Genomic DNA, 23,083 nt, shown 5'->3' with positions numbered 1-23,083 from the left:
AAAAGTTAAAATGTCAAAAACCGTGGCTCAAAGAGGTCTCCTGATGGGGGAAACAATGGAGTGATGTCCTGTGCTGTTTCTTTCCTGGCCATGTCCACTGGGTAAGCTTTACAGGTAAATGGAAGATTCAGCTTTGATTACTGAAACAAAACTCTTACATCTGGAGGAATGGGCTGGAAAATGTGGGGGGCCGCCCAGGTCTTCCTCAACAGTCAAGAGGACTTGGTCCACAGAGTGAGGTTGACTGCGGAGCAGCGAGGGAGAGAATGGGGACAGGAAGAAAGTTGTTTTTTTTGTTGCAATCTGTTTCTCTGAGCCAAAAATGTTGCGCATACTGAATCTCTGCATCCTGGACCCCTCCAGTGTGTCCTTGGTCACAGCCCTGGAAAACGCTGAGGCCAGGCAAGAGTTTGGCCTTCTAGACAGTGAGGCTCTCAGGCCACTATCAGTTGGCTTGCTTTGAGTTCCTGTTCTCAGGAATGGCCTTGTAGTGTGGGATTTCTGCTGTTCCTATCTTCTGTCAGAGCCTGCTGCTTTGTATTCGAGAATGATCCTCTCACATCCTAATCAGAGAAATTGCAATTTCTCTTAGGTCTTTACTGCCTCAATTGGTTTGTGGGTGATCACCAGACATAAGCTGGGCAAAAACTTTCTCTAGAGTCTTTTTTTTTTTTTTTTTTTTGGTATTGAAAACAGAAAGAAAAGATCTCTACATTTGCCTGTGAACTAAAGTTCCCAGAATAAAAAGCCACACTTACGTTAAAGAGTCTATAAGGCGCCTGACTTTGTAGAACTTTGTAATTGTAGAGAGTTGAATGTTCCAGATCCGTAGACAAACGATCTTGCGTTGTTTTTATTCATCTTAATAGTTATTCCTTGCTGTAATGGCTAGTCCTGGTTGCCGACTTAACTACATCTGGAACTAACTAAAACCCAAATGACTGTGAGGGAATTTTTTTTTCTTAAATTATTTGAAGTGAGAAAACCCATTTCTAATCCAGGTCTTTGAGGTGAGAAGACTCACTTTTAATCTGGGACACACTGTTGGCTCGCAGCCTATAAAAAGCATCATGACAGAGCATCTCAAGAGCTCTACCTCCTCCTGAGGATGACATTAGAACCTTCGAGGCCAATATTGGCTTGTTTTGTCCTGCCTCAGCCACTCCAGAAATTAGAAGAGACAGTTGCCATGTTGGTCGCCATCTTTCATAGGGCACACTCAGCTCCAAGATCTCTTTTTTTTTTCCTTTCCCGAGACAGGGTTTCTCTATGTAACCATGGTTGTCCTGGACTCACTTTGTAGACCCAGCTGGCCTTGAACTCACAGCGATTCACCTGCCTCTGACTACAGAGTACTGGGATTAAAGGCATGTGCCACCACACCAGGTTCGCCCCTCAGTTCTTAAGACCAGAGGGAGCAAGCATTTTGGAGTCTCCACCAAGTAGATTGGAGAGTTGGAATTCCTACTCCAAAGTAGCCAGTAGATAGAACAGCCTGTCCTATCTCAAGCACTCTGTTAAGGCTCTCCATGATGGTGAAAGCAGAGGTTAGTGTAAAATCCTGCGTGGACAGCGGCTACTAGGCCATGCCCTCTATTTGTGTTGTTCAGAGGCTGTGTGACCCAGACTACAACACGGACTGAGAATTGGCCAAGATTCTTTAAAATTCACCCTGATGTTATAAACCATGGTTAGTGGTTCCTGTTTCAGAACTGTGGATTTGGGTCTTGTCATAATGAAGTCCATGCCACCTGCGGTAGCTGCTGGAATCAAAAACAATATGTTGGAAACTTGTTGCTGCTGTAGGGTTTTGCGTGTGTGTGTGTGTGTGTGTGTGTGTGTGTGTGTGTGTGTGTGTGTGTTTGCTTGTCCTCTGTCCCCTTATAGAAGCAGCACATGTGTTCATTTATAGTTATGCCCCACCTGTTTCCAGAAAAGGATTCAAGGCAGTAGGATAGTCTTTCCCCAGACACACCCCAGATTATCGCAATAGCACCCTAAATCAGGTGGGGGGGTTCTTCTCAGGGCACTGGCAGGATTCAGTCAGCAGAAGGAGTGAGGTCAGAGATGACCTTGCACTGCTGGCCAAGGCAGAGTTGCCAAGGTGTCTGTTGGTAGGGTCCAGCAGGAAAGAAACAGAGGTTGGGACCAGAGACCTTTGGCTGCGCCCTCCTGGCCCCTAACATGGACTGTCAACTGTAGCTTCTTCAGCCTGTCTTTAACCTCATCATCACTGCAGCACCTCTTCTCAGGGGACAAGCTGCCATCTCCAGGCTTCTTATAAAAGAATTGGGATCCTTCATGTGATCACCATCCTGCTGAAGTGCAGAGACTCCATGACCAAGGCAAATTATAGGAGAAAGGATTTAGCCGGTTCAGAGGGTAAGTCCATGGTGGCAGGCAGGCATAGTGCTGGAACAGAAGCTGAGAGTTCACTTTATCCTGTCCCCAAGTTGGAGGCAGAGAGAGGAGGGGGAGGTGGATGTTGAGAGAGAGAGAGAGAAAGAGAGGGGGGGTGGGGGGGAGAGAGGAGAGAGATGTGTGTGTGTGGAGAGAGAGAGCGAGAGGAGAGGAGAGAGGAGAGGAGAGGAGGAGAGAGAGGGAGAGAGAGGAGAGAGAGAGGAGGAGGAGCGAGAGAGAGAGAGAGAGAGAGAGAGAGAGAGAGAGAATGTGTGTGTGTGTGTATGTGAGAGAGAGAGAGAGAGAGAGAGAGAATGTGTGTATGTGTGTGTGTGTGTGTGTGAGGGGGGGTGAGGGAGGGAGGGAACACTAACTGGGAATAGCTGGGAGTTTTTTTGAACTTCAAAGCCCACTCCCAGTGACACATCCTCCAACATGGCCAGAGCTCCTAATTTTTCCCAATATGTTCCACCATCTGGGACCAAACATTCAAACATATGAACCTATGGGGCCATTACCACTAAACCATCACAGAACCCATGCTGACGCCCAAGAATTTACCCCTGAGATGCTAGTACAGCGGAGGGGTTGTCCTCTGGGGGTCATCACACCTGGATTGGAGCTTGGCTCTGGCATTCACTATGTATGTTATGACCTTGGCCCAGCTCCAACCCACGGATCCATTCCGTGCCTTAATTTACCAATATGTAGCATGAAAACACTATTATAGACCTCAGAAAGCAGTTATGAGACGTAAGTAATAAAAGCACCCGCTTAGCTTAGTGCCTGGGCCGTGCACTCCCAAACCACAATGAGATATTCCACCTACTCACAAGAGTGGCTAATAACAAAAGAGACTGGCAGTACTAAAAGCTCCAAGGGGCATCTAGAGCCCTCATGTTCTGTTGATGGCAATGTGAATATTTGCAAAACAGAGGGGCAGTTTCTTGTTACTTAAAATATGTGCATCAAATGCAGAAATCAGAGGATACACAAACAGCTATTTTTAAAAAGATAAATGTGTGTTTACTTCCCTGCTTAGCAGCACTACTCTTGAGCATTTACCCAAGAGTAAGACAGCCATATGATCATGTAACAACTTGTGCATGGGTGCTTATGGTCACATTATGTGTAGTGCCAAATGGGCTATAGCAAGTGTGATGGTTTGTTTTAATTGCCAACTTGTCACAATTAAGTCACCTTGGAAGGCAGTCTCATTGAGGAGCTGTCTAGTCCAGAGTGTCCTATGGACATATCTTTGTGTGTGTGTGTGGTGAGGGTGTCCTTGATTATGTCCATTGACGTAGGTGGGCAGCACTATTCCCTAGGCTCGCATTCTAAATTGTATTAAAAAAAAAAAAAAAAAAAAGAGAGAAGGTGAGCTGAATGCAATCATTGACACATTCATTCCCTCTCTGCTTGAGTGAGAATGGCCCTCAGAGGATCATCTATTGCAGTGCTTGGTCCCCAGTTGGTGGAACTCTCTGGGAGGGATGAGGAGGTGTGGCCTTGTGGTAGGAGGTGTATCATCGTAAACAGGCTTTGGAGTTTCAAAAGACTTGCACCATTCGCATCTATTTCTGTCTCATGGTTGTGTCTCTAGATGTGCATGCCTTCTGAGCTACTTCTCCACCACTGTGCCTCCATGCCTGCTGACATGCTCCCCACCGTGATGGTCATGGACTCACCCCCTGAAGCTGTAACCCCCAACTAAACCCTTCTATAAATTGCCTTGGTCTATCTCAGCCGTAGAGAAAAGGAAGTAAGGCATTGCTCTTGTAGGTGGATGCGACCAGCCGCTTCCAGTCCTGCTGCCTTGACCCCCACGATGACAGATTGTAACCTGGAATTCTGAGCTAAAAAAAAACAAAACTTAGCTCATTTTCCCCTTGGTTGCTTTTGTTGGTGTATTTTTATCACAGTAACAGAAATAAAATAACAGCAGTAGGTGACTGGATAAAGAAAACGTGGTATGCCCATATTGCAAAATAGGTCTCTGCAACAAAAGAGTGAGTTGTATCAACTCATGCAACAATGTGAATGATCCGCAAAAAGTTTAGAATGAGAAAAAAAAAAAAAACAAAATAAAAAAAACAAAAGAGCATACAGTGTGTGATTCCATCCTCTCCAGAAAGTCTAAGAAAGCCAAATCTAATTAGAAGGAAGAAAAGCTCAGGGTGTTTTGGATGGTGAAACTGAGAAGGGTCAAAATAAAACTTCCTAAAGTGATGGAGATCTGTTCCCAATGTGGTGACAGTTGTAGGGAATGCATGTTCATTGTTTAAGACCATCCTCTTGAAATTGTATGAAATTTTTTCTTGTTTTCTTTTCTTTTCTTCTTTCTTTTTTTTCAAGACATGGTTTCTCTGTGTAGCCTTGGCTGTTCTGAACTCCCTTGTAGACCAGGCTGGCCTTGAACTCACATTGATCCTCCTGTCTCTGCCTCCCACGTGCTGGGATTAAAGGCGTGCACCACCACTGCCGGGCATATGAAAATTTTTGAGACAGGGACTCGTCATGTAAGCCTGGCCAGCCTCAGACTCTCAGTACCCTAGAATGACCTTGAACTTCTGAACCTTTAGAGTTCTGGGATTATAGGTGTGAGCTAGTAGCTCTATTTGATGCCATACTGGGAATCAAACCCAGGGCCTCCTGCACGGCAAGCAAGCACTGTACCCGCTGAGCTCCACCCTCAGACTGAATTTTATTACCTGGAAATTAAATTTTAATAAAACTGATTTTAAAACTTCATGAGTGGGGCTGGAGAGATGGCTCAGTGGTTAAGAGCACCACCTGCTCTTCCAGAGGTCCTGAGTTCAATTCCCAGCTACCGCATGGTGGCTCACAACCATCTATAATATAATCTAATACCCTCTTCTGCAGGTAAAGCACTCATATGCAATAAATAAAATAAATAAATCTTTAAAAAAAAAAACTTCATGAGTGTAGAAGCTGGAGGGATAGCTCGGCAGTAAGACATCTCCTGAAAACAGGCAAACCTCTGCCCATTAAGTTCCCACACAGGCCTGCATAGCCTTGCTTTCTTGACCCTAAGCCATGTGTGTACCGGCTAGTTCTATGTCAACTTGACACAAGCTAACATCATCAGAGAGGAGGGAACCTCAGTTGAGAAAATGCCTCTATAAGATCAGGCCGTAGGAAAGCCTGATCTTTTCTTAATTAGTGAGTGATGTAAGAGGACCCCGCCCATGGTGGCTCCATCCCTGGGCTGGTGGTCATGGCTTCTGTAAGAAAGCAGGCTGAACAAACCATGGGAAGGAAGCTAGTAGGCAGCGCCCCTCCATGGCCTCCTCATCAGCTCCTGTGTCCAGGTTCCTGCTTTGCTTGAGTTCCCGTCCTGACTTCCTCCAATGATAAACAGTGATACTGTTTTGGTCATGGTGTTTCGTCACAGCAATTGCAACTCTGACTAAGACGCTATGAGACTTCTGGAGCCAGTGGTACCCTCAAAGACTGCTTACGCTGTGCCAGAGAGGCTGCCTCCCTCGTTTCCAGCTCAGGGCCTTGGCAAACCCCAGTTGAGGTTGCCTTTCCTTCTGTCCCCAGCAGTGTGAAATCCCAGTTGACTGTGTGGAATGGGACCCTGAGCCCAGAAAAACAACGCCCTTCTTGTTTCTTCCTCAGAGCCTTTAAGCAGCATTCCTCGCCCCACTCAATCAAATCAAATAAGTACAGCCTCGTCTGTAGCTTGGCTGTAAGAGCCACTCTCAGAGACGGCGCCTTCTCCATTCAGCCACAGCCAAATACCGCTTACTCACATTCATGGCTGGAAGTCCAGATGTTCAGAGACAACGGGTTTGCAGGAGGTGTTCCTTTGGGATCCTGGAGATAACTGTGGGAAACACTTTGTGGGTCAGAGGAACCTAAGGATCGCTGCAAGGCATCAGGGGGTCGGTCTGCAGCATTTGCTTATTTGAGCATTAAAATCAACAGGAGTCCAACTCTGAGGAATGGCTCAGTGGTTAGGAACACTGGCTTCTCTTCAAGAGGACCAGGCTTCAATTCTTTAGCATGTACACAGAAACTCACAAGCATCTGTAACTCTAGCTCCAGGGGCTCTAGTTCCCTCTTTTGGCCTCTGTGGGCACCAAATACACAAGACAGGACTCGCAGGCATACATGCACTCACGCGCGCGCGCGCGCACACACACATTACAACAACAACAACAAAAAGGACTCCATCAACCAATACTGTTTATCATGTATGGACAGACCTATATAGAGTAAAAGTGAGAATGAGAAATGCTACATTTGAGATTCTTCACCCCTGGACAGGGAGTGCAACCATGTAGAAGCATGTAAGATATATCATCAAGAAATCTAAAGTGTAGACTTTTTATCATTTCCTTACCTCTCAATCATCTATCTGTGTGTTTCTCTTTCTTTCTTTCTTTCTCTCTTTCTTTGTTCTTTATTTCTTTTTCTGCAGTCGTTTGTCTGAGATGAGAATCCTCAGTTTTATAAGGAACTTCTATACTGATTTTTGTTTATAGAGACTGTACTAATTTCCAGCCTGGCAGTGTAATGGCTCCTTTTCTGAGCTCTGCTACTTTTTTCTCCTGGGTTTCGCTCTTTCCGTTGGTAATTTGCCTATTGTGAAGCCCCTGATCCTAGTGCAAAGTAGTATGTGCTGTTTTCTTAGGCTGAGAAGACCATGCTGTGCCTCGTGGACACCAGCCGCACCAGGCGAGTGCTGTCGGTGCCAGGTTCAGTGGTAATGAGTCAAGAGTGTGCATTAAGCAAGACACCTTTAAAACAGCCATGTTTAACTGTCCTGGTGGGAGACACATTCTAAGGAGAGATACTTGTGCCCTCCTACTGGGCAATAGGACCATTCAAACAATGGCCCCAAAGAAATAACATTTCTCCAGAGGTCTCTGCTGGAGTAAGGGTTGAGTCCTGGTGAAACCAGAGGAGAAACTTGCCTCCCAGGAAGAGATTTACACAGTTCTGCTGACAGCGCAGACCACCTGAACAAAGACAATTATGGGTCAGTGATGGGCAGGACCACCCGACCAGGACTTCTTGTCCCCAGTTTAAACCCGAACCTCAACATGAGTATTCCAACAACAGACATGGGGAAAGGGTCATTGGGCCTCTTTGTCTATGCTTCTTCTCAATTGGCCACATTGAATAAATCTCCTTTTAACATCCTTTTCTATTACTTATGGTTTTTACTGGCATATTGGGGATGGGTGACTGCATCTAGCTTGTTGGGATGTCCAGAACACAGGCTTTGCCCTTAAAAGCTCCAGTGAAATACACACACACACACACACACACACACACACACACACACCATGCATATGAGCATGTGCTAAGTAAATAAATATAAATAATAACAAGGAACCCTTCTGAAGGCTTATTGAATAAATGAATAAATTAATGACCAGTTGATGACAATATAACCAGAAGCTCACAGGAACTAAAATCTGTGTTTCCTCCTAGGAGGATTCTCTGCTTGGTAGTGACTCCATAGCGCTAAGTGCTGGGAAGAGGAGCGCAGGCTGCACTTTGTTCATTAAATATGCTTACTTTCTGCTTCTCCCACTCAAATCGGAGCCAATAAAGACAGACTTTTACCCTGTGTTTCTTCCTCTTACTATTACTGAGTCCCTGGCGCTTAAAATGGCGCCTTTACGGAACAGTGAAGTGTGGAACAAGTAAGGGGAGAGTGGGCCATAATCTCAGCGCTTGGGAGGTGCAGGCAGGAGGATGTCAAAATTCAAGGCTAGCCTGAGCTATATAGTAAGTTCAAGGCAAGCCTGGGTTACATAAATAAAACGGGGTTCTGATCCACAGCAGGAGCCTTCCAGTAAACGGATTCAATGTTGCTTCCCCCAAGATATACAAAATAGGAACTCCACCTAGTACTACTGCACCCCGCGTGTGGAAGAAGAGCCTCCTCTTATCTCCTTGGCTTCACATACATCTTACACAACCGCCTTCTGTAGAGCCGACACCCTATTTTTCTTCTCTAGAGATTTCATTCACATAACAGGTGGCTTTTTACAGTGGCCTGTATTTAGTTACATCTCCCTCAATTGCAAGCAGGCCAGAGAACGCTATCCAGTCTCACTGACCTCACGGCCCTGTGGGTGGCATATGGCAGGGGGTTCCATACAAGCTTGCTGCATGAATAAATTAATGAAAGGAACTAGGAGACAAACTCTCATATCATGCTGTCATCTTTGTTAGCACTGGGCTGCTCCCATAGAAACACTTTGCATTCTTTCTTTCTGAAATTTGTATCTGTATGAAGGTACTGACCACATGGGGAGAACTCAGAAGCCCAGGCTGGCCTCCCCAAAAGTTAGCAGAAAGGAACCTCTCTATTGTTCCCGGTAAATATGTCAAACCCAAACCACAGGTTTTCTCACCCTCTGCAGTACTTCCAGCTCCAAATGTGTGAACAGGTGTGTGCTTAGAGGCTAAACATCAGCATTAGGAACCGTTCATCAGGTGTCATCCTTTTTTTTTTTTTTTTTTTTAGACAAGGTCTCTCATTAGCCTGGAAGTCACCAAGTAAGCTAGATTGTTCTGCCAGTAGACCCCAGGGGTTCACCTTTCTCTGCCTCCTCAGTACCGGGATGGCAAGCATGCTTATGGCTTTGTGACTAAGCTAGCTCAGGTTCCAAGATCTACAGTTTATAACTAATATTAATGCTTCTGAGACTTTTTCATGGGTAATATAAGAGGTTGTTTGGGGTTTTGTTGTTGTGGTGGTGGTGGTGGGTTGTTTTTTGTTTTTGTTTTTTCCTGAGACTGGGTTTCTCTGTGTATCCTTGGCTATCCTAGACTCTCTTTGTAGACCAGGCTGGCCTCAAACTTACAGAGATTCACCTGCCTCTACCTTCCTGAGTGCTGGGATTACAGGCGTGCGCCACCAGACCCAGCTATAAGATTTTTGGTTTTGTTTTTTTAAGTGTTTTTAAATTACATTTATTTATTTGTCTTAGGGAGGACAGGAGACACACAGCATGTGGAGGTGGAGGAAACTAATGCACCACTCTTTTTATAGGAATTCTGGAAATCAAATTCAGATCCAAGTGTTCACACAGTAAGCCCTTTGCCAACTGTGGAATCTCCCCAGCCTTCTCCTCAGCTTCTGATGTCCTTCAGGAGTGTCTGTTATGTTCATGGTTGCCATCAAATTCACTTGTTATTCCATCAAACCATGTGGCTGTCCAGCGTGACCTTTCTTCCCTAAGGGGTCAGGATATCAATAGGTGTCCCCACTGAGAAATGGGGACTGCCATTGTTCAGGAGACTTGGCTGAGGCATCTGGAAGAGCAAGTAGTCGCCCTCCAATGTGAGCAGTGCATTGACTGATGGTGCCAAGAGCTCCCAGACCCAGAGGAAAGCTCCTTTGTGCCCGATTTCAAGAGACAGAGCCTCACATTAGAGCTGGTTGGGTGGCTCGGGGTGAAAAGGCAACGGAATCCCGACAACTGACTCCCGAGAGTTGTGACATGCATGTGTGCCACCTGCACTCCCCGTGACGAACAAATAAATATAACCAAAGAAAACTTTAAAGCCACTTAAGCTATTCCAAGAAAAGTCTCACAAGAATTGATATGAATGAGTATACTTGGAAACTGAGCTAGCTTAGCCACAGCACTGTGAATGCTCACAAAGTTCTTCGTAAGATAAAATTAAGTTAGTCCAGGCAAAACTATGAAGCACAGAAGACACAGAGGAAATGGCCCTGAAAGTCCAGCCCCTTCCCAGTTACTGCCCCATGGAAACAGAAAATTATTTTGTTAAAAACAGCGACAGTTGGGCTGGGCATGTAGGTCAGTGGTAGAACACTTGGGTAGCCTGCGAGAGTCCTGGGTAATGATGACAAGAGCAGAGTGGAGAGTGAAGCTGAGAACGCCTTGTGCAAAGTCATACAAAATTATCATATGGGAAAAACAAGTTGGCAAAGATCTCTCCACTGCCCCCTACTTTGCCCCCACCACTGCAGATACAGAGCACCCCAGAAAGCCCAAAGGTAGCATATGTCTCTATCCTACTGAAGGACAAAACCTGAGCGTAGCTACGAGATCCCAATGAGTCATGCCATGCACGAAGCTGTAGAAGGAACTACATAACAGAGCATGTGAAAAAAAAAAAAAAGCCCACTTTATGCAAATAACTTTAAAAAACCAAATAGCCTGTGCTAAGGTAACACAAACACCCCGACTTCCCACTGCAGGACCAGCGAGCTGGTAGTTTTCTCTTAGCCTGCTCCTCCTTTTTCTTTCTTTTCTTTTCTTTTTTTTTTTTTTTAGACTTATTTATTATGTATACAGTGCATTAAATCACATTATAGATGGTCATGAGCCATCTATAATGCTGGGAGTTGAACTCAGGACCTCTGGAAGAGCAGTCAGTGCTCTTCCCCACTGAGCCATCTCTCCAGCCCTCCTCCTCCTCTTAATACATTCTCTCTTTTTTGCTTGCTACTATCTATATGTGTCTGTCCAAGACTTGATTGTGGGACACAAGAACATGGGATCTCTCCTGAGGAATCCCCTTGAACCCCAATATAAGGTGCCATCACTACCATCATCAAAAAGTATTTAAGTATTTGACTATTAAACCCAAAGAGTATACTGTAGAGGGCTGAGGATGTAGCTGGCAGAGTGCTTTAATAGTGTGGGGCCTGGGTTTGACCCCCAGAGCCACATAAGACTGGGAGTGCAGACGGGAGCACTTGGAGATGGAAACAAGATGACTAGAAATTCACGGTCATCCTTGTCTTACATTTCAAGTTCAAGTCCTGCTTTGGCTACATAGGAGTCTGTCTCAAAAAAAAAAAAAAAAAAAAAAAAGAGTCCAACTACATAGACATTAAAATAAAAATAAGCATGCTAGCTGGGCAATGGTGGCACACGCCTTTAATCCCAGCACTAGGGAGGCAGAGACAGGCAGATCGCTGTGAGGCCAGCCTGGTCTACAGAGTGACTCCAGGACAGCCAAGGCTACACAGAGAAACCCTGTCTTGAAAAACCAAAATAAAAAAAATTTTAAAAACAAATAAATGAAATAAGCATACTTTCATATGTAACATATAAATTAAACCTATATAGAGTACATTTACATAAAACCTAAATTTGTTGTAAAAACATTATACATAAATATTCCATGTAAATGTATATTTCATATGTGTGTATGTGTTTCTATGATGCCTATTTATATTATAAACATACTTTTGGTTTTATGCGTTTTGTTTCATCTTGGTTTTTTAAATGTTTTGTTGGGTTTTTTTGTTTCACATCGTGTGCCGCAAGCTACGCATTGTCCCACCCCTTCACATCTGCCCTCCACCTTTGCAATCTCCCCCACAAAAGAAAATTTTTAAAAAGCAAAGCAAAACATGAAAAAAGTCTTGTCATGGAAACTGTAATGTGCCATCGTGTGTTCCATAGTATATCCTTGTCCACATATCTTTACTTGCTAATGTTCATTCCAATGAGTCACTGGTCTGCTTCAAGGCCTCTGGTTTCTGCTACAGTATCAATACTGGATCCTCATCAAGACTCCTCTCAGATATCCTGGCCCCTTCACATGGTGGGGTGGACCAACTAATGGCCCTGGATCAGGGCCTAGATGGTAGCTGAGTTGGTCAGCATGCCAGTTCCCCTGCACCCACACCACCAGGGCCAGCTCTGCAGCACTACCCCAGCTAACTCACCCAATGCTGCATCCAGCGAGGGCCACGGCCAGCTCTCCTGCCTCAGGTCAGCTCACCTGTGTCCCCACCACCAGGGACAGTTCTACTGTGCTGCAGTCTAGGTACTTGGCTGTTCTTCCAAGTGCTGCAGCCAGTGAGGGACGGGCCAGTTCTGCACAGCCCTTGGACATAACATGGTCCCAGGTGGCAGCCCAGATCTGGAATGCGTGCATGGTCTTTAGCAGTAAAATGAGCCACGGACATTGGACATCGAGACAGACCCTTGCTGCTGCATGACCACAAAGGACCCAGACTTGACCCTCAGCAGCAGTGTGGGCTGGGACTTCACTGTGACCTCAGGTGGCAGGGCAGGCTACTCACAACAGGCTGTTCCTCTCCACCCTTTCATCTCCTGTTCCACCTCTCTTCATAGTGCTCAAACTGGTGGCCCTCATTTCTAATCTCAGAACTTGGGAGGCAGAGGCGGGCAAATCTCTAAGTTTGTGGCCAGCCTGGGCCACACAGCAAGTTTCAGGGACAGCCAGGGCTACAGGGAAACCCTGTCTTGAAAAACAGAGAGAGGGAGAGAGAGAGAGAGAGAGAGAGAGAGAGAGAGAGAGAGAGAGAGAGAGAGAGAGAGAGAGAGAGAGAGAGAGAGAGAGAGATTGATTCACACTGTAGCCGAGACTGACCTGGAACCCAGGCTGACCACAAACTTATGGCAATCTTCCTACCTCAGCCTCGTGAGTACTGGCATTTGAGGGATGAGCCACCATACCTGGCTTAGATTTTCTATTTTAATTGGCTTAGCTTGAAAAACAAGATCACCATTTATACTTTAAGAATATCTATTTTATTATTTTTCGTTACATGAATATGCACGTGGTGTAGGCAACTGCAGAGGCCACGAGTGTCAGCTCTCCCTGGAGCTGGAGTCACAGGCAATTGAGAGCTGCTAGACATGGTTGCTGGGAACCAAACTCGACTGCATCCTCTTCATCACTGAATTTCTCTCCTTCTCTGCCATGGGGACTTTTGAGACAAAAGAGAGAGACAGGAAAAATTAAGAGGATGTGGGAAGAAAAAGAAGTTCTTTGCTCTGAGATTTGTCTAAGAATCAGAAACTTCAATACAACAGAAAAAAAACCAAAATTGCCTCCGGAGGTAGTGTTTGTCTTCCAGACATCTCAGATGAGGATCCCTCGCTCAGGGCCAGAATGTTTGTGGTCTCGAGTTTAACTGTTTAACTAATTAACACTCCATTTTCATTTCTAAGTCATGAAAACTCACCTTACAAGTTCATTTACAAAAGGAAATGTTTCAAGCCATTGGATATAAGTGTGCCAGCTCATTTTCTTTCAATCTTAAAGCTTTGCTTAGTCTTTTAATCTTGTCATAAATTTTATCTTTTCAGCAACATAACACACAAAGCGACAGAATTGGACATGGCTGGAGAAGACACACAAATGTGAATCGAAGCCCACAGCCATCTCTTTGGTGCATACTATCATGTTTCTTTTTTGTTTGGTTGGTTGATTGGGCTTTTTTTTGTTTGGTTGGTTTGGTTTTTTGAGACAAGGTCTCTCTGTGTAGCCTTGGTTGTCCTGGACTCCCTTTGTAGACCAGGCTGGTCTCGAACTCACAGAGATCCACCTGCCTCTGCCTCCCAAGTACTGGGATTAAAGGCATGCGCCACAACCGCGCCTGGCACTATCTTGTTCTAAAGCATCTCTCTCCCTACAAGCCCATGCTTAAATATGAAGTGTGTGTTGTACTTAACGAACTCATTCACGCAAACTCTCCTGAAATTCACCTCTGTGGCAAAGCCTAGGACCCGACTTCACCGCCGCAGAGGTCCCTAAGGGGGCACGGCCTTAGGGGCTCACAGGTTTTTAGCTAGGCTAGTAAGCCCTAGCCATCCTCCTGTCCCCCACAGTGCTGGGGTTGGGGTGCACACGGACACATGCAGATTTTACATGGGTTTTGGGGAATCTGCTCTCAGTTCCTCATGTTTGAGTTAGTGGAAGACACTGTTGGAGAGCCTGTTGGCACATCTTGCTTCTTCTGTCTGGAATGGCTGTCCTCTTTTTTAGGGAGCCCCTCTCAGTGCCAGACTCCGGCAGTGCTCCTGCCCATCCCCTGGACAAGGAGGGTCTGACACACTGATGGACTCCCTGGGGGAGGAGTAATATGTGTGCTACACGGATCACTGAAGTACCAGGTGCTTAATTTGTTCAACAAAGCAGTGAGCGCTGATGAGGGAGGAAGATTGCCGGGGGTTTGAGATCATCTTGGGCTAAATAGTGACTCCCAGGCCAGACTGAGATATAGAGTGACACTCTCAAAAAATAAAAAAGCAGCCAAGTGTGGTGTGCATGCCTTTAATCCCAGCACTTGGGAAGCAGAGGCAGCTGGATCTCTGTGAGTTCGAGGACAGCCTAGTCTGCACAGTGAGTCCAGGACAGCCAAGGTTACACACACAGAAACTCTGTTTCAAAAAACCAAAATAACTAAATAAACAAATAGCAACCAAAGTACAACAAAACAGTATTCTCTACTAAGGAGGGGTAGCTAATTTCTTTTGTGTACCTATGACCCAGGCTAGGTCAGCAATCTGACAAATGTAAGTATGCTGCTTTGGATAATGGGAAATATAAAATGAGGTCTGAGAAATATCTATAAGAAGCAGAGAGGCCTCCATTATAAACCTCAAACTCCACAACATCATCATAAACATCTACAGCTTAAAAGAACCTCAAACCAAGGCAAACCTCCTTACAACTCAGCCAAATGCTATGTGGCATGGTCTGGATTTTTGTGTCTCCAAGGTTCATTGAAGTCTAACCCTCAAAATGATGACCTGCCCCCCTGCAGTAGGGAGGGCTTTGGGGCGGGGTCAGTGCCCTTTAAAAGACGGCCTAGAGTGATGACGTGCCGCCCCTTGCACTAGGGTATGACACAGTGAGAAGGCTGCACCCGTGAGCTAGAGGTTACACCTATGAGCCTTGAGTGAGAAAGCTGAAACCCTCAAATGATCTAATGACGCTTAGATCTTGGGCTTCCCAAAGCCCCTGGGAACAAGACCCTGCTGTTGATGGTATTTTGTTTTGTTATAGCAGCCAAAGCTGACTAAGGCACACACCTTAATGAACTTAAGCAGGCTGCCTCTGAGTAATACTCATCATTTTCCCAAAACTATTAGGAGGACCTCAGGACTGTGCGGAAATCTCTAGAGACAAGGCCAAGCTTATCAACCCACACTACACTGGTCTATTTTATTCTTTATGCCACTCCCTGCTCACCCTCCTTCCATCCTTCCCCACCAGCGATACAATTATATCAGTGAGAACACAGTGTTTGAGCCTAACAAAGATGACCCAATTAAGAAAGGAAGTGTGTTTGCTTGGATCTAAGTCCAGTCCCAGCCTTGCAATTGACGTTATCTCTCTCTGAGAGGCTCAAAAAGTATCAAACCCTGGCACATGGGAGGTAAGGAAGACAGTGAACAGCGTCCATGTAAGTTCTATCTACTGGGAACCTCAGATGTGACCTTAGTTGGAAATCATTTTGTTGAACTGGAATAGCATTCTCACTGGGTTGATGGGACCCTTCTCCTCGGAAGAGGACATCTGGAGATGGTAGACCAACTGTTAAGCCCTGGCTTCCATCCCTCAACACTGGATGGAAGGAGGAAGAGATGGAGGGGAAAAAAGAAGAAGTGAAGGAAACAGTAGAGGAAAGCAAAAGGGGCAAAACACAAGGCCAACACAGAAAGCAAGCCCTGGCACAGTGGGCCCACGGAGAGCAGCCACGAGATTCCGAGCCACAGCCATCACCTGAAGCAGAGGGGGGGGGGAGACTGTAGTCAGAGTACATCGTGTGAAAAAAATTCCATTTTCAGAAAATATATATATAAAAGACAGAATTTCACATTTGGTAAATCTGGGCTATTGTCATTCTTTTCTTGTGTGTAGCTCACGCTGTCCGTGAACTCACAGCAATCTTCCTGCCTCAGCTTCTGGGAGCGCAGGAGTCACAGGCACAGCGGATGACACCTGGCTCACACTTTTCCTTTAAGTGAGTAAAGTGGAGCTCCACGGGCTTGTGGACGGAACAAGTGTCTAAGGAGAAAGTGGAGATGCAGGAGCAGATTGATAATTAGTTTGGTGTAACTGGGCACTGAGTCCAAGGCTCTGCATTTGCAGGCAAACACTCTACCACTGGGCTACATCCCTACCCCAGGCAGGGGTGGGGGCAGGGGGGGTTATTCTACAGACAGATGCTGCCAGAAGAGAAACAGATATGGCAAACCTCTGTGTCTTGGTGCTGTAGGCAAAGTCAGGCTAGCCTCAGACAGAAAATATTTGGAAAACAAATGGTGCCTGCTCTAAACATTTTGCCTTGGCATTGTTTCCTGAGAAACAGAATCTGCCAAATTTGTGATAGCATTTACATTAGATGCTACAAGTAAGCCAGAGATGACCAGAAGAAGTCCAGGGAGCGTGTGCATGGGTTGTATATAAATGCCATGGCATTTTATGCAAGGGACTTCAGTGTCCACATATTTGGTTATTTATAAAAGGGCCCTGATAATTCCCCATAGACACTGAATGTCCAAATAAAATAGTCTAAGGAGTGTTTGCCTAACAAGCATAAAGTCCTAGGTCCCTACCAACAAATAAACTGGGCACAGTGACCCACACCTACAGTCCTGGCATTTGGGAGGCAGAGGCAGAAGGAGCTGAACTTCAAGGTCATCCTCCCTTATACAGAGTTCAAGGCCAACCCGGACTACAAGACACTCTGTCTCAAACAACAACAACAACAAGAACAACAACGCGGTGAAGTCTGTGCTTGGCGGCACACGCCTTTAATCCCAATACTGGAGAAGCAGAGCAGAGAGGTCTCTTTAAGTTGGGGGAAGGCTAAATGGTAAGACCCTATCTCAAAAGCAACGTAAAATACATCTGTAAAGAAAGTGGGTGAATGGGAGGGTAAATAAAATACAACAAAGTGCACAATGTACAAACATTAAAATGCCATAATGAAGCTCAATGCTTTGTACAATAAATGTATATTTTTACATTTTTGTGGTTTTTTTTTTTAATGTTTGTGAACAGGTGCAAGTCAGGGGACAGTTTGTGGGGGTTCAGTTTTCTCCTTCCAGCATGTGGATCCTAGCATGGAACCTAAGATATTAAACTTAGGTGGCAAGTGGCTTTACCCTCTGAACTATCTCACCAGGCCTGAATACATGCTTTTAAAAATAAACAAGAGGCAAGCTGGAAATGGTGGGGCACACCTGCCGTTGCAGCACTTATAAGGCTGAGTCAGGGGGATTGTTAGGAGTCTGAAGCCAGCTTAGATTAAAAACTGGTATCTAGTACCAGGCTACCCAGGGCTATGTAGGGAGAACTTATCTTAAGAAGCCAATAAATAAGCAAACAAACAAATAGAAATAAAATTAAAAAGCCGAACATGTGAGGGCAGGCAGCGAGATGGCTCAGTGGGCACGGGAAGTTGCCCGAAAATCCTGAGGACTTCAACTAAATCCATGGTGGAAGGAAAGAACTGACTCCTGAAAGTTACCATCTGACCTGCACACGTGCACCATGGAACATGCCCTCTCTATCCGAAAAAAGAAGTGAACAAATGTATTAATATTTTTAAAAATAAATAAAAAATGGTTAAAAATACATTCTGCTAGCCAGGCATAGTGGCACACGCCTTTAACCCCAGCACTTGGGAGGCAGAGGCAGGCAGATCTCTGTGAGTTCAAGGCCAGCCTGGTCTACAAAAAGAGTCCAGGACAGCCAAGGCTACACAGAGAAACCCTGTCTTTAAAAAGAAAGGAAGGAAGGAAGGAAGGAAGGAAGGAAAGAAAGAAAAAGTTGTTGCTGTTCAGCTATTTTATCCCTGTGTTTGTACTTTGGGATTCTGCTTGACTCTGCTTTCAGCGTTGTTCCTTGTGGCCTGTGATGCTGGGGGGCACATGCTTCGCCCCTCAGAACCCAGCGGTTCCTATGGGGACAATGACACTTCTAGTGCTCAGTGTGCATCCAGAGCACAGACTGTGCTGCTGCTGTTCTTCAGTGGAGGAAGCTGCTGATCAGGAGAAGGAAAGGAGTCCTGGAGGGGCCAGGCTGACGAGGAGCCAAGCCAGACACTCGAGCCCGTTGGGCACAGTTCCTGATCTGAAGGTCCTCTATACCAGACATGGTCCCTCCCCCCATTTATCTTTTGTTGCTCTCTTTCTATTACTTTTCTTTTTCTTTCTTTCTTTCCTTCCTTCCTTTCTTCCTCCCGCCCCCCCCACTCCCCACCCCTTTTCCCAAGACAGGGTCCCATGCTGTGGCTGAGGCTGGTCTGAATATTACTAAGTAGCCCCAACTGAGTCAATCTGTTGTGGTGGTGGGGGGGGGGGGTGATGGTCTGATATATTTTGATGCTAATTACTGCTTGCTGTCTGTGTGACTCGCATTTTGTTTAATAAAAAGCCATCCTACCTGGGCAGGGCAAAGGAAACAGGTGGGGCTTAGAGAGAGAGGAATTCTGGGAAGAGAGACCGCCATGAGGAGAAAGAAGAGAGACCTGAAGTGAAGAGAGGAAGGCCGCCATGGGTTAGCTGGAGGAGAAGCACATAGCTGGCAGCGTGGATGGAGAATCCAGCCCAGATGAAGAACATTAGCAAGTATATGGGATTATAGATGGGAGGTAGCTTGATAGAAGTTACTAGAAGCAGATGACATGGGACTGAGGCAGGGATCCCATGCCTGTCTCACTATGGGAGGCAGTTTAGAAGACTGATATCTGCCCTGCCCTAGGTGAACTAAGGCTATTTTAAAATATAACAAGTGTCTGTGTCTTGATTGATTGCTGGCCGGGCCTATAGATAATACATGTAATTTAAAAAACAATATCAATCTTCTTGCCGTAGCCTCCCAGGTACTGAGATTACTCTTGAGCCCCACAAATGGCATTGTTGTTATCATCATCATCACCATCATCATCAGTAGTAGGAAGTGCACAAAATAACAGGTTTCCTTATGACATCGTCATGCACATAAATGACAGTGCTTTAGGATTATCCATTCCCGTGTCATTGTCTCGTTTCCTTTCTCCCTCCAGTTTGTCTGTTTCTTGTTGCCAAATAGTAGTCTTTCTGCTTTCATAACACACACACACACACACACACACACGCACGCACACACACACACACGCACGCACACACACACACACACACGCACGCGCACACACACACACACACGCACACACACACACACACACAGAAATATACACACTCACGCACACAGACACATACCCACACGCATGCACACAGACACACACGGTGGCGGGTGGATTATTGTTATCTCCTTACTTTGGTATCTCAAGTCCTCAAAGCTGTCTCACTACCTGCTGCCCTCAGGCAAGTTGCCAGCCATCTCCCCGTCTCATTCTCCACTGGTGGCACAGGCCTCGGGGTCTTGTGTTTTTTATTTCCTGAGAGTATCAAATGCAACATGTGCCAAATGAGTGGTGCACGGCGTTCACTGTGTTCACTTTGCTCCCTCCCTTCACCGTGCACAGCTCTGCTCCACTTTGTCCTGCCCAGCTACAGTACTGGGACCCGGAGCAGTGGCTCCAGGTTGATGAGCACACAACAGAAAGAGAAGCCAATCAATCCAAATGCCGTCATTAATGCACCGTCAACATGATATGGTGCATTCCCAGGTCAGTGGGAAAGCTTTTGAATGGGTTTTCTTGGACCAACAAAGCTACCCAAGCCAAGCCGATGGCCCTTCCTAAATGCTTTCCATCACACTGAGAAGCTGGCCTGGACCACCCAAATTTTATCCCTTTAAATTTAGTATCATGGTTGTTGTTATTGTTGTTAGGGTCTTGGCTCAGTTTGGCCTCAAACTCACTGGCTAAGCAAGGATGACCTTACACTGATCTTCCTGCCTCTGCTTCTTCTCTGCTGGAACCACACATAGGAGGGTCTAGGAGTTGAACCAAAGCTTTTCACTCTATCACGGGAGTTACATCACCAGTCTGATTCCTCCTTTAGCAATCCATGTTGCCAATGTAAGTGCAGGACTCTGCAGCCCAGAGAAAGGGACAAGTGGCGCCTGTGGCTCAGAATGGGCGTGTCCTCTGGGGGGAGCTGGTCCCTGGAAACAACTGCACTTGGAAGAGGGGCCAGTGGGGGGTTAGGAAGCCCTCAGGGTCTCCAGAAGATCCTTCTGGATGGATGAGAGGTCAGTGACGTCCTTAAGAGGATTTCAAAACCAGACTGATAGAACAAAGGCCACATGCGATGCTGCAGAAACAGTCAGGTGGACACCAAATTCAGAACGGGAGGCTAGGGCTGCAGCTCAGAGTGCTTGCCTAGCAGGAAGACTACAGTGATTCCAAGGCCAGCCTGGGCTACGTAGTGACAGCCTGTCACCATATAACCCGGGCAGGCCTAGAACTCAGATGTAAATAGACCAGGATAGTCTTGAACTCATGCCACTGCTTCCTAATGGCTCCTATCACAGCTGTGTATTGCGTGCTGCTTAAAGTGTGTTCTTTCTTTTAAAAAGATTTTTCAAATTTATGTCTGTGTGTATGTGTGTGCACGCATGTGCACATGTGTCCGTGTACGTGAACGCATGCATGCACATGTACCCACAAAAGCCAGAAAAGGACATCAGATCCCCTGGAGCTGGAGTTATAAGCAATTATGTTTATGATTCAGGTATTGGAGACTGACTCTGAAAAAGCAGCAAACAACCACCGAGCCACCATTTCTCTAGCTTCTGAAATATATTCTTTTGTGTGTTTTTTGAGACAGGGTTTCTCTGTGTAGCTTCTGCTGTCCTGTAAATTGCCCTGTAGACCAGGCTGGCCTCCAACTTAGAGATCTTGCTGCACTTGCTCCACAGTGCTGGGGTTAAAGGCATGTACCACCACAGCTTGGCTTAAAATTCTTTGGTTTTTGTTGTTGTTGTTGTTGTTGTTGTTTTTGAGACAGAGTTTCTCTGTGTAGCCTTGGTTGTTCCGGACTCACTTTGTAGATCAGGCTGGCCTCTGCCTCTCGAGTGCTGAGATTAAATGTGTGTGCCACCACACCCGACAACTTAAAATCTATTTTTAAGAAGACAGAAACTTGTTGGGCTAATATCCAATTATAAGTGAGTATATACCATGTGTGTCGTTCTGGGTTTGGGCTAACTCACTCAGGATGATCATTTCTAGTTCTATCCATTTGCCTGCAAATTTCAAGATTTCCTTGTTTTTAATAGCTGAGTAGTATTCCATACTGTAAATGTACCACAGATTCTTTACCCATTCTTTGACTGAGGGACATCTAGGTTGTTTCGAGATTCTGGCTATTATGAATAAGGCTGCTGTGAACATAGTTGAGCAAATGGCCTTGTTGTGTGGTGAAGCATCTTCTGGGTATGTTCCAAGGAGTGGAATAACTGGGTCTTGAGGTAGCCCTATTCCCAATTTTCTGAGAAAGCATCAGATTGATTTCCAAAGTGGTTGTACAAGTTTGCATTCCCACCAGCAATGGAGGAGTGTTCCTCTCTCTCCACATCATCCAAGAATGTGCTGTCACTTGAGTTTTTTGATCTTAGCCATTCTGATAGGTGTAAGGTGGAATCTCAGAGTCCTTTTGATTTGCATTTCCCTGATGACTGGGGATGTTGAACATTTCTTTAAGTGTTTGTTGAGAATTCTGTTTAGTTTTGAATCCCATTTCTTAATTGGGTTACTCGCTTTGGTGGTGTTTAATTTCTTGTGTTCTTTATATATTTTGGATATCAGCCCTTTGTCAGATGTAGGGTTGGTGAAGATCTTTTCCCAGTCTGTAGGCTGTCGCTGTGTTCTGCCAATAGTGTCTCCTGCCTTACAGAAGCTTCTCAGCTTCATGAGGTCCTCTCAGAGCCTTCACTCAGCAGGGGATCCGGACAGATGCTGGGACTCACTATTGGACTCCAAGTGAGATAGGTGTGGAAGAGTGGGGAGATAGAAGGACCCAGAGAGTCCAGGAACCTCATAAGAAGACCACCAAGGCTGGTGGATCTGGATGGGGGGAGGGGGTGCTGCACAAACTGCTGTGCCAACCAAGGACAATGCATTCAGTAACCCTAGACCCTCTCTATTCAGATCTAGCCAATGGACAGCTCATTCTCCACAGTTGTGTGAAGAATGCCTCTGACATGAACTCTGTTGTCCCCAATTTGAACACTTCCCCTTGGCAGGGGAGGTCTGGTGCCACTCAGAGGAAGGGGAAGTGGCTACTGGGATGAGACCTGATAGGCTGTGACTATATGGTGGGGGAGGAGGTTCCCTTCTGTCACAGGCCTAGGGGAGGGGAATAGGGTGAAAGAGGGAGGGAGGAGGGAAAGGGAAGATACAAGTGAGGGGATAACACTCTGGATGTAATCTGAATAAATTATTTAAATAAAAAAAAGAATAGGCTTACTTGTATTCCTTTTGAGGTGAGTACTGCATTTTGCAGCAACAGCAGCCTCCACTTGGACGGAATTCATGAACTGATAGACACTCGGTGTTGACCCTCCTAACTGATCTGAGCTGACCCCAGGAAGGCATGCAGAGGAGAGGACACCACTCCCCCCCCCCCCCCCCCGCCACTGAACTGTCAGAAAGAAGCAGAAGTGTGTGATTGGATCTTGAAGGACGTCTGTGATGCCCAACAAGCAGAGGTGAGAAGATTTATTGTTTCTTAACAGCTGTCCAACTGTCCTTATGCTGAGGGAGTGGAAGGGGCAGACACCCTTGAGCTCCTTTATTTCAGGGACAGATTGGACAGCCTTGCTTCCTCGTGGACAGATCAGACAGCCTTGCTTCCTCAAAGCTATTGGTGATAACAGGAAAGGGAAAACGAATGATCCTAATTTGTTCACAAGGTTGGTAACCACACAAGGTGACTGGTTTCCGGTAGCGGGACAATATGCAGAACATGTTGCTATATAGATTAGCATCCTG

The 23,083-nt window shown here is 45.9% G+C and overlaps 1 pseudogene; it reads left to right on the top strand.

Moving 5' to 3' along the window:
- Positions 1 to 322: 322 nt before the first annotated feature.
- Positions 323 to 23,083, top strand: part of LOC127196932 (rRNA 2'-O-methyltransferase fibrillarin-like) — a 39,516-nt pseudogene continuing 16,755 nt past the window's right edge.

Source organism: Acomys russatus, chromosome 13 (assembly GCF_903995435.1).
Source record: "Acomys russatus chromosome 13, mAcoRus1.1, whole genome shotgun sequence".
NCBI classification, from domain to species: domain Eukaryota; kingdom Metazoa; phylum Chordata; class Mammalia; order Rodentia; family Muridae; genus Acomys; species Acomys russatus.
This window is presented reverse-complemented; position numbering and strand designations above follow the sequence as displayed.